General features: G+C 36.7%; 1 long non-coding RNA gene across 1 annotated transcript; it reads right to left on the bottom strand.

Annotated features, from left to right (window-relative positions):
• Window positions 1-623: 623 nt before the first annotated feature.
• LOC116257923 (uncharacterized) lies at window positions 624-1,809 on the bottom strand. Its single transcript, XR_004173505.2, has 2 exons — window positions 1,610-1,809; window positions 624-1,175 (listed from the first exon to the last, which is right to left on the bottom strand). It is a non-coding gene; the product is annotated as an uncharacterized LOC116257923 (long non-coding RNA).
• Between the last annotated feature and the right edge of the window lie 9,871 nt (window positions 1,810-11,680).

Below are 11,680 nucleotides of genomic sequence, written 5' to 3'. Positions count from 1 at the left end.
AGGGAAATTAAGCAGTAGCAATTGGGTCCATATTGTTGCACTCCATAGATTTCATGGTTTGGAATCTTGGTGCCTTGGCATTGAACTTCTCGCGCACATAGGGCTTTATGTAGTCTTGATTTTATACAGTAATATATATATATGTATATATAACAGATTTTATTCATATCGACAGTTGGTAGAAAAACATAAAGATGATGTCCTTTAAGTTTTCATTTTTCCTTTTTATCCGTTCTTAGAAAGGGAAAAAGACCGGAAACAATGCATGACGTTGCATTGTGATACAAAGAACAAGAGTGACGCCTCATTCCCTGCTACAGGAGATTATTCGTCACTGTTTTCTTCTTTAACTCTCTCTCTCTCTCTCTCGGGCGCGCATTTTCTCAATGTGTGAGCCTGGTCTGTAATTGTATTTTATCCATCTTTCACATATTATGCATTACTGTCAACTCCTCTTGTATGCTTTTCTTTTAATATTTTCTGTCCAAAAGTCATTTTCATGCTTCAAAGCTTATTTTTTGCCCGATTTCATAGTTCCTTGTTAACGCCAAATTGGGAGCCTTGAATCGGACTTGGTTTTTGCTGTTTCTGATAACCTGCTGATTGGAAACACTACCTTGTGGTTTCTTGCAAAAGAGAGGAAAATCTCAAAACCTGCTTTTTCCTCTGAATTTTGAATGCCCACAAATAAGTAAAATCTCTGTAATCAAATGATATGATGAATTGCTGTTGCCCATGGAATGCATTTAAATAGGCAACGTTATTGATTGTATTACATATATAAAATAAATTCAACTAAAGTAACTAAGCACAACATCGGTAGGGCAACATGAAGTAGGAAGTACAGACCCTGCATGTCCTAGCAGACAATAAGCATGCTTGCTTTATTATTAAGACATGCTTGCTTTATTATTTAGATATACCACAAGTTACTACTATCATCATGACCAACATGATAACATATCAGGGATGAGAAGATTTCAGTATGCTAGGGACACCGTGTGAATTCACGAATGCACCATACTCATTAAGACTGCAGCAACGCTGATAGCCGCAGCATCTTTCTGTTGATAGACAGCACCAGTCGTTCGGGCAGCAGGTGTAACCAACGAGGCAGCATCTTTTAGGGGTGCAAACGGGTCCACAAACATAATCGCCTCTTGCATTCTTTTCGTCTGCATCCATAGCCATAATGTTCAGGAAATTAAGTGTTTAGCCAACCAGTTAATCGAATGCATGTCTAGCTAGATGCAGAGATGGCACAATGTTGCGTATCTATAGGTCACATGGACACTCAAGCTACCAAGCAGGTGGTCTGGTTAGTAGACTACTAGTCTTTTTGGATCGATGGATATTTTTTAGCCTAGTTACTAGCAAAGAAACTACAACAATGACTACCCAAATGCATGTCAAACACCACTACTACAAGATTAACAACCACAAGTTAAATCTGTCTTGGATCGATCGTTGGCTACGTCTTGCTAAGCAACTGTCTCGTGAAGTTGCCTGTTTGACAGAAAGAGTATTGCGTGATCACCCAGCAGGGTGACATGTCCATTCTTCGTTTTGGAGGGAAGTAACGAAAGACCAGCTAGAAACGGAAACATACCCTGTTTTTCAACCACAGAACGTGCAAAAGCCACAGAGAGCAGCAAGAGAAGGGCAAGAAAGAAGACGCGAAGGGAAACTTGCTTCATTGTGGATAGCAACTAGTTAGTGTGAATACCAACTAATGGAGGATGACTGGACGAGTGCAGAATGGCATCCTCTCAACGATCTATTTATAGGAGTGAGATGATCGGACTGAGTCAAGAGGTCTACCTTGCTGGAAAGAGAGAAAATTTAGCTGTCTTTAACAAGATCTACAACGTTAATCCTTTTACTATCCCATTTCCCATGGCTTCCTGTTAATTAATCTTCTATCTATATATCTTTCTTCCTTCAAACATGCAGGGAGAAGGCCCTCAAACCATTAGTTGGAAAAAGTTTTGACAACTGGGCTAAGATTTGATGGAATAATGGCGGGATCCTTGAGATGAGCGGTGGGCCGGGAGACACACACCTGCCGGCTCATGGCCTTTTAGCTGGCTTTTTTCCTCCCAATTAAGTTATGCCTGGCCACCACAAGAATGGACTCTCTCCCCACTTGCAAGCGGCTGCCCTTAGCCACTCCTGCCAATTGAATGGAGGCCGCCTACCTTTCTTTAGAAATCCATGCAAGGTGGAAAGTAGAGAATCTTCATAGCATAATTGCACAAACATACATATCACAACTCTGTGAATGCATGCATCTAGAGCTTTCATGGCCCACAAAACCACAGCAATTATTTAGTCCCCACCAATTGGTTATCCACATATATTTCCTTGAACTTATCTCCGCGCCACCGGACCCTAGGGCCTCCTCACTTATTGATATCACATGATGTCATTGGATTTCACCCCCCAAAATTGTTACTCACAAGAACTTCAAGATGATTAACTTTATTATCAAATATTGAGGAAAGATACTATTCCGTGGAAAGTTGGGAAACACCTAGGTAAGAGACAAAAACCAAGCTCGCTTGGACGGCATTGTCCGTCACTAAAAAAGTTGGCTCCCCTAAATCGGGAGGCGCCGGCGACGGATTGGGGAGACAGGGGAGCGACGGGTGGTTTTCCCTGTGCTTCGAACCATGATCATCACTGTTGGATCATGTTCCAGTCGACGTTAGACAGTATATGATCCAGTGGGTCATTTACTCTCTAGTTATATATATATATATATACATAAAGACTCCATTATGATGCAATTAATTAAATTAGCAGGCCACCATGAATGAAGATGGCTAAACTCGAGAGTACATACACACATGCGCGCGCGCGCGCTCTCGGAAAGTGTAAATTGAAGCGCATACCATTCAGCTCAGTAATGCTTCTCACGCCATTATTGATCCTCGACGGTGACCTCTATCATCAAGACTGTAAAATAATTAGGTAATCTCTTGGGAAAGAAAAAAATGGCCTCTATAAGCCAGAGCCATGCCAAACGCTCGTCAACAAAGGTGGAGAGAGATCGAGAGAGCAAAGAGCGACGAGGGGTGGTCGATGCACGCAACATGCACATGCCAAGAGAAGATGAGGGGCATTTTTAAAATTTAAAAAAAAATGTCTTTTTAAGTCTTTTCATTTTTAAATTTTTTCTTTCATCTTCTCAAAAGTTTATTTGTTTTTTTATTTAAAAGATATTTTTGTCGTTAACAGTACTGACACACAAAATTTTGTGCGGCGTACATTACTAGCTTCGGCTCTGCTAGGGGTTAACACCATGGTCCACTCCCATCCTTTTCCCTGCAGTCCAATATAAGATGACCCGATTCTTGCTCATGAGGTTGTATATGATAGTTATCCATTCAGGAAACTTTCACCCTGGTGCTGCTTGTTGTTTAACTTTGTGGTTCGGTGTACTAAATATTGAAGCTTTGTTTTCTTATTTTTGTTCAAATTACTTTTGTTTTTTTTTTTTTTTTTTTTTTTTTTTTTTTTTTTTTTTTTTTTTTTTTTTTTGCATGTATTCACATTAAACATGTTTTTACCTAGTGGAAAAGCTCTTTGTGATCATTTTTTCTGTTGATAAAATTTGCGGCTCAATATTTTTGAAGTTGGGCATCTTGCATTCATGGCCATAGTCAGCAAATCTTTTGGTGCTGCTTCTGGTAGCTACTGATGTTCACTCAGGGATTGTTGATTAGTCTCTTTCCTTTCATGCTTCACGTTGAAAGATTATGGGAAGTTTGTGAGGAGATATGAGGCTGCCGGCAACGGAATTGGAGCCACAGAATAATTGGAAATAATTCAAAATTAAAAGTGTGATGTTAATCTTTTTTATTTTTTTTGTGTAAATATTTTTTTTTATGATAAAATGTTTTTATTTTGTGTTAATAACGGTGCAGGTGGTCTTGTTAGTAGACCTCTAAACTTTTTCGGTTGATATTTTTAGCCTAGTTGCAGGCCAAGACTAGAACCAATGACCCCTCCCTCTGCTCGAAATGAACAACGCACTGGTTCATGATAGTGACTATGGATTTCATAATACTAACATCCTTGAAGTGGACTGTCTTACAGCCCAGTGCACTATACGCCACTAGCTCAGTATATTTTGGGCTCATATTTTCCGTACAATTCGTTCTAAGGGCCGATAGAGTTTTGAAATTACTTGGGCCAATATATATTGTGAGATTATGGAGGCAATAACAACTGATTAAATAATATTGAAAACCTTAACAATAGCAATTATGGCTTTTGGAATTCTTGTGTAGAGTCATCCCTCCTTGAACTCAGTGTTGCTTCTCTTCCAATGGGACAATGTTCCTGGTACTCAGGTGCTGCCTCAGGATTAAATGGCACTATAGTCGTTGCTCCAAATGGCGATTGTCAGCATCGAAACCATTATCTCCACGGTCCAAAAATATTGTCTGCGGGAAAAATACTGGAACCCAAATACGAGAAACACTTGATTCAGTTCACTAGAACATTGAACTCCAAAATGTGAGTTGGCAAATGCTCTAGCATTAAATCGCATGCTGCTGGGTGCAAATCCATTTGAGACATTAACTACTTTCGCTTTCATCAATTCAATTAGTCTTTTTTTTTTTTTTTTTTGCTGTAATGTGGTAAACAATGAAGTGTAGCCACACTTACGCAGCAGGTGCGGTTTCAGTAAATAAATTCCCACTTAACGCATGGTCTCTATATCTGCATGTCTTATTTAATTGATGATTTTGCATGTTTTTGGTCTAATTCTGTTTTTTCATACTTCTTTTTTTCCTTTTTTAATTTTTGTTTCCTTTTATTCGCTTCTTGCTTATTCTTTGTTCTTGCACATGGATGGTCTGTAATGGCTGAATTTGTTTTGCATTCTGGTTAGGTAAATTGATGCAATTTGTTTGCTTTCCGATTGATTTCAAGGCTGCTAAAAAAATGGTAAGCTTTGAGAGCCTGCTTTCCTTTTTTTTTTGTCTGAATTAGCCTTGGGCTTCTTTCTTCTCTCCTATAATTCTTCTGAACTGATTCCAACTATTGAGCACATCCATCTGGCTTGAATCTTATTACTTGCAATCAATTTTAGTGACATTGACTACGTTATGCTTTCTTTCAGTATTCAATAAGTGTCCCTCGTAGCGACACAGGAGCTGGGTGTTCCTGTTTGTAGAAGTGATGTACTTTGCTCTTGTGCAGCGCTTTCAAATTAACATACGAGTAGATTTTCTCTTGTTCTACTTTTTTATACAGCTAAAAATGTTGAAGTCGGCTGATTTTTTGGTAGGTTCCATTTCAAGCCTGAATCGTCCATTAAATGGTCATGCTCTAAATAAGAATGATAGAAACAATAGCAGAAAGAATGGTCGAGTCAGTCTATATATAAACAATAGGAAAAAAGCAGAAGAATTCTTAGTCGTTTACTTTGCAGGTGACAATTAATATTGGGTGAAGAGATAGAGGTACTGTAAGGTTCCTTTTCTTATGAACTTATAGATTAATCTGTACTGATAATTACATAAGCCATTGTCTATAGAAAACTTATTAGTTTAATTAGGGCATTCTTCAATTTGACCTTGGGAGCATGTGAATCTTGAGTTTTAGCAAGTAGATGGTTCGGACTCTAGCCGGCTGACGCTCAGTTGTCATGTTCTTCTGATGACCAATCAAGTTCGTTCTGCTGTGACATGCCGGGTTTAGCGACCATCTAAACTAACTTTATCAGCATATAGATTCATTGAATCCCAAAAAACATATACTTGAAATTTGCTGATCAGCCGATTATTGCCTCTATATTTACCTTTTCTCATCTACTGTTGGACTCTATAAAATAAATTAATTTACCAGTTTTGTGCTTTATTTTGTCCAACATGTAATGCAGAAGGATAAAAGTGACTAATGTCCCCAAGGTTTGATATGTCGTCAGGGTCTAAACGTCTTTTATGTAATTTTGAGGATTTAGTATGACGGCTGGTTGTATGTAGATAACCCTTTAATGAGGCATAGTGGTTTTCATTTTCCTATTTTATGTAAAGACGATGTTATAGTATAATCTGTGTTTTGCATATGGCTTATGGGACTTGATGCGAATTGCCTGTAAAGGCATCGTTAAGTTAGCTATTAAGTGGGCTAGAGTGCCTTGTTCTTGGGAGTGTAAACAAAATTTTTCTACTTTTTTCCTATTGTTTATATGTAGACTGAGTAGGCCATTCTTTCTGCTATTGTTTCTATCATTCTTATTTATAGCATATGTATATTTTTTAGTTTTTTACTTAGCTATAAATTTTTTTTGTATAATTAATTCATTTTAATACAAACTTATGATACATTGTGGAACACGCTGGGGGAAAAGGCTCAGATTTCTAGGGGTGGGCATCGGGCCGGGCCGATAGCCCGGGTCTCGGCCCAGCCTGGCCCGTTTAAAAATAAAAAATATTTTTTAATCATAAAATAATGTTTTTAAATATAAAATATATTTATTAATAATAAATATATATATTAAAACAAAAAAATAAAATATTTTTATATATTTTAAACTTAAACGGGCTGAACCGGGCCGGGCCGGTTCAGCCCGGCGGCGGCCCGGCCAAACGCCCACCCTTACAGATTTCCGTAGAAGCATAGTGGACATCAGGCCAGAAGAGGTAATATCTGACAGATATTGTTCTTCCTGCTAAGAGACCACTATATTCAGATTTTTGTTATTCTATGTGCTTCCTGAAGAATACTCTATTTTGATGATTAATTCTTCCTTATCACGTTTCAACAGATCCATCAAAAAGTTCCTCTCTTCAGCAAATGTGTGGAACAAGTCGAGAAATTGGACAAGTTCCTCGCTTAATATGATTTGTTCAGCAACGTCTCCATGTATGGAGCTTCAAAATGCTAAGAGGAAAAAACAGAAGCGATGTAATTTGTAACTCTGCATTCAACGGCTTGTATGCTCGTGAGAACATAAAGAAAGAATTGATTTTTTGTCAAGCGAGTAGTACATGAGTGGACGTTGAAGTTTGTACATATATGACTTTGTGTCATTTTAATCTTTTAATTATTGTGTACTGTAATCTTTTGATGTATAATTTTTTTGTGTAATTAACACTGAAATATGAATTTGAGAAAAAAAAATATTATATATATATATATATATATATATATATATATATATATATATATATATATATATATATATATATATATTTGGTGGGTGTTGTACAAACTGACTCTTCCGGGCATTTATTCAAAGTGGGCAATTTGTGGTTGTTTCTCCCGGCGCCTCAAACGTCGGGCTTGGTGTCTGACTTTTTCCGGCATTTCTTAAGGAACGAGAACGGATGTATTCCGATATGCCTGCTATGTAACCATTTCACTTCTAATAAAAAACTGCCGAAGGTGTTTTTTGAAGAATTTTTTCTGCATAAGGTAATTAGTCTTCAAGTAGAACTGTCACATTTGTGATGTCCATGAATATCATTGCATGGCATCTTTTATAAATACAATAATCATTTAAAATCTCACATTTTTCCAAAAATAATAACACAATAGAAGCAAATAATGTCGTAATACATATCTTAGTAAAAACGTCATGAGGTTGCAACTTATTCACAAACAACTAAGGAGCATTTTCTTAATCTGTAAGAAACAGGTTTAAAACATAAATATAGATAATCGAGACTGAATGCACCGTCAATCAGAAAGTCCATCTAAGTTGATTTGCTGATGATCAGGTGTGTCTAATGTGAATTGCATTGAGAACTATTAATGGTGAAATTTCCATTTCATTGAGTACACATACTAAATCTTTTAGTTATTGGTTTTGTCTTGCATAAAGGAAACCCTTGAAAAATGACAGGGATGTCAATAAATCTGAATTTGGATTCAATATCCAACCAAAATTACTTCAAAAGCAACTAAGGAATTTTTGGGGTGTCATCTTGTGAATGCATTTTGACAGGTAATTTTTTATGTAGGAGTGCATGAATATACAATTACTTGTGAGAATAGATTCATAAGAAGGCATCACAAAAATTTTTATGAGATACCCCATGAAAAAGGGAATCACAAAGCAACTAAACAATTTTCATGGTACCATCTTGCAAATGCATTGCACAAGTAATCGTCAATGTGGACACAGTCCATGGATCTTGCTGTAATCTCTCTTGCGTATGTGATGAGAAACCATGGACTCCCGAGTCAATGGTTTTTCATCACATATTCATGAGAGACAACAGGAACATCCATGGGTTCTTTCTGCACAAACAGAATGCATTCACAAGAATCATGATGAGACCATGAAAAATTTTTATGAGGCACCAACAAAGAAAGGGAACAACAAACCAACTAAAGGAATTTCATGGTACCATTTTTGTCAATGCTTTATCCCATGTAAATATTGTTCGTGCAGAAAGAGGTCATGGATCTTGCTATAATATCTCGTGACTATGTGATGAAAAACCATGATCTAAAGCCTGGAATTTTTTTTTTGTACATATAAATTTTTATCAATAAAGGTAGGTAACCTAACTTACAGCAGATCCTTCATTGAAACTAGATTGCAAAATTATCTCTCAGTTATAAGTGATTTTTTTGGGGTCAGCTGGCTGTTGGAGTGGCTGGTGGTCCCTGGAGGCTGGACGGTAGCGGAGCCATATATGGCCTGAGATGTGCAGTTGCCCGCACCAGCCCCACAAACTTGGCTTTATTTTGATTGGATACCGCTTACTTTTTATTTATCAATGTTCTTGAATGGGCTGTTTGGCATCAGTAACACTATTACTGTCTCATGAATCTGTCGTAAAAAATAAAAAAAAAAATCATAAAACACCTTTTATAGTATCGAACAGATCTAACCAATTTTTTGAATAGGTGCATCGTTCAATAACACAATGCTAATGTTCCCAAGCAGCTCCTAAGTTATCATAATCTTTATAGTAGTGCACCTCAGCATAAAATAGGGTCATGGATTTCTCGGAGAGAAATGTCAGCGAGAAGGGAGAAAAAAACAAATAAAAATTAAGAGTTTGGACCCAACCGGGCCGGCTCGGCGGCGGCCCGACCCGACGCCCACCCTTAGACAGGATTATTGAACACAATACTGGAATGTGACAATGACCACCAGAAATTATTCCTAAACTCATAATGTGTGGACTGCCTTGTGGCCTAGTGCACTACTTTCCATCACTTTATATTCTCTGAAATGCATACCTTCTTAAAAAACAGCAAAATTAGACACCAAGCATAGAGTTCTAAATTAATTAATACTAGCTAATTCCCATGAGAGCTGCAGAGAAGTGGCTTTCGTCCTTTATTAAAATGAATGAATCAAATGCCCATATTTTTACAGCAGAACAAGCTAATGTCCAGATATGTACAAATGCTTCTTAAAAGAACATAAAGGAATGGAACAATGAATCAATCTGACCGCCTCCTTGCATGGGTTCCCACTACATAAAGTGAAGGCGCATTTCACTTTATGTATCGCAGAGCGAATGTGCTTCTTCCACAGTGTTCTGTATCGCCGATCAAGTTCATTAATCATCTTATCCATGAAAGAGTATTCATCTTCATCCCAACCAAAATATCATCAGCCCCTCTTTAACCACTGAAAGTCTAAAGCATTTATTTGATGAAATTCATCAGGAATTTTCCCTTCCAACTTTTGACTGAGAAAATCCCAAACAGATTTAGAAGCCTCATAGCTAAAGAATAAATGTCTACCATCTTCAGCGTCCTACTGGGATTTTCTTCTCTGACTTGCTGCCTCTTCTCTCTTTTCGCTTTTGAAGTGAGTGGGAAATGCAGGTGCTTGAAAATGCAAGTGCTCGATGCAAGAAATGACAAGTTGGGAACACCAGAGAATAACTATCGTCACCCGATTAACTAAAAGTTAATGACTATCATGTCCTTGCTCCTAACAATTAGCTTCTCATCCCAGACAATGGCACCAATTTTTCATCCAGATTAAATATATCTACTCTACCAGTGGTAAATAAAGTTATGTTCTTCCCCTTTATTTTTTAAAAAATAATATTTGGTTTGCCGTCTAATTTCAGTCGTCGTCGTGGTTGAGACAAGATCAAAATTATCTTTCTTCTCAATGTAATTGACTTTCATTTGCTTAATTAGGTCAGCAAAATTTATTTTTAGCTGTGGATAAGCTAAGCATGGAGATTGATCCATCGTCAAGGAAAAATAATAATAAAACAAAAAGTGGTTTTCTATCTATACTACAAAAAAAGGTCACCGATTGGGTTGTAGGATGAAATACTCTTCGAAGGATTTTATAACTGAAGTTGGTATACAAATTGTTAAAATGTACAGTTTGCAAATAAATAAGTTTGAAGTGATTAAATTCTATTTTAAACTGCTTACTGTGAGATTGACCAATTAACAATAGACTTCAAATTATGTTATTTCAAATGCAACCAAATTTACGATTTTTCCATTATCTCAAAATTAGTAAAGGAAAAACCAACAACGAGCATTTTGGAGCCATTTAATTCTGAATTTGTATGTACCCCTTCCACCATTGCCACATCTCTTTCACATAAAATCTATTAAGAATTTTCTTTTCAAACTTTCCAGTGAGGAAATTCCAAACAGATTTAGAAATCCCGTAGCAAAAGAATAAATGCCTACTATCTTCAGTGTCCTGCTTACAAAGAGGACATCTGTTAATAGTAATACCACTCAACCTTTGCAGTCTGTCAAATGTAAGGAGGCGTTAGTAAACATGCCGCTGAATTTGAATCCAAACAATACATGACACAACTAAAAAAAATTTTATTTTTTCAATGTAATTTGTTTTTTAATTATCCGGGGTGTGGCCATGGCCTAAGTGGAATCAACATGGCTAGAGGATTTCAGCACACACAACCTACATGATTAATTGAAAGAACTCAACTCATTACCATGAGAAATATTGTCTCAACACTGAAGATAGTACAAGTTCGAACTCTAATTAGATTGTTTACTCCAACTCAAATGAAGTTGGACACAATTGGACGCCTATTATAAACAATAAATAAATTTGATGTGCTTAAAAAATAGCACACAATTGGACGCCTATTATGAAATTATGAGAAAATAAATCCCTGAATGATATTCCATTAAAACGGCGGCCTCTTGCTTCTTTCATATGTATTCCGTTTGTTGTGGACCAAGAGGTTCACATAATTGTTAATGTAGTTGTGGATCAGGTTTGTTGGATCTGGTAAAGGTTTGGATTGTCTTTGATGGTTTCAAATTTTGATTAGAGAATGAAAATTCCAGAATCTTAATTCGTCCTTAAACTGGAATCTTAATTCCAGAAACAAAATACTTCATTTGTTTAATAATTCTATTTTTTTTAAAAAAATGAACATTTTGATTCTAATAATCAAAATTCCATGTTTCTAAGTATATTGGATGCCCCTAAAGGGTTGTTTGACAATGGGAACATGATGTTAATATTCCCATGGCCAAACTACCCAAAAGTAGTATGAACTTGTTTGATCGTATATAACTTTTTTTTACAATTTAAACTAATTACATCAAGAAGCCACTAACGACCAAACGGAGTGGAGCCACATGTGGGCTTGTGTGGGCATTTATCCACACAGTCCCACATATGTTTGGTATTTTCATATTGGTGGTTTCCAACAATCCATTTATTCATATATTATGTGCC

This window comes from Nymphaea colorata, chromosome 7, assembly GCF_008831285.2.
Source record: "Nymphaea colorata isolate Beijing-Zhang1983 chromosome 7, ASM883128v2, whole genome shotgun sequence".
Classification (NCBI taxonomy): Eukaryota; Viridiplantae; Streptophyta; class Magnoliopsida; order Nymphaeales; family Nymphaeaceae; genus Nymphaea; species Nymphaea colorata.
This window is presented reverse-complemented; position numbering and strand designations above follow the sequence as displayed.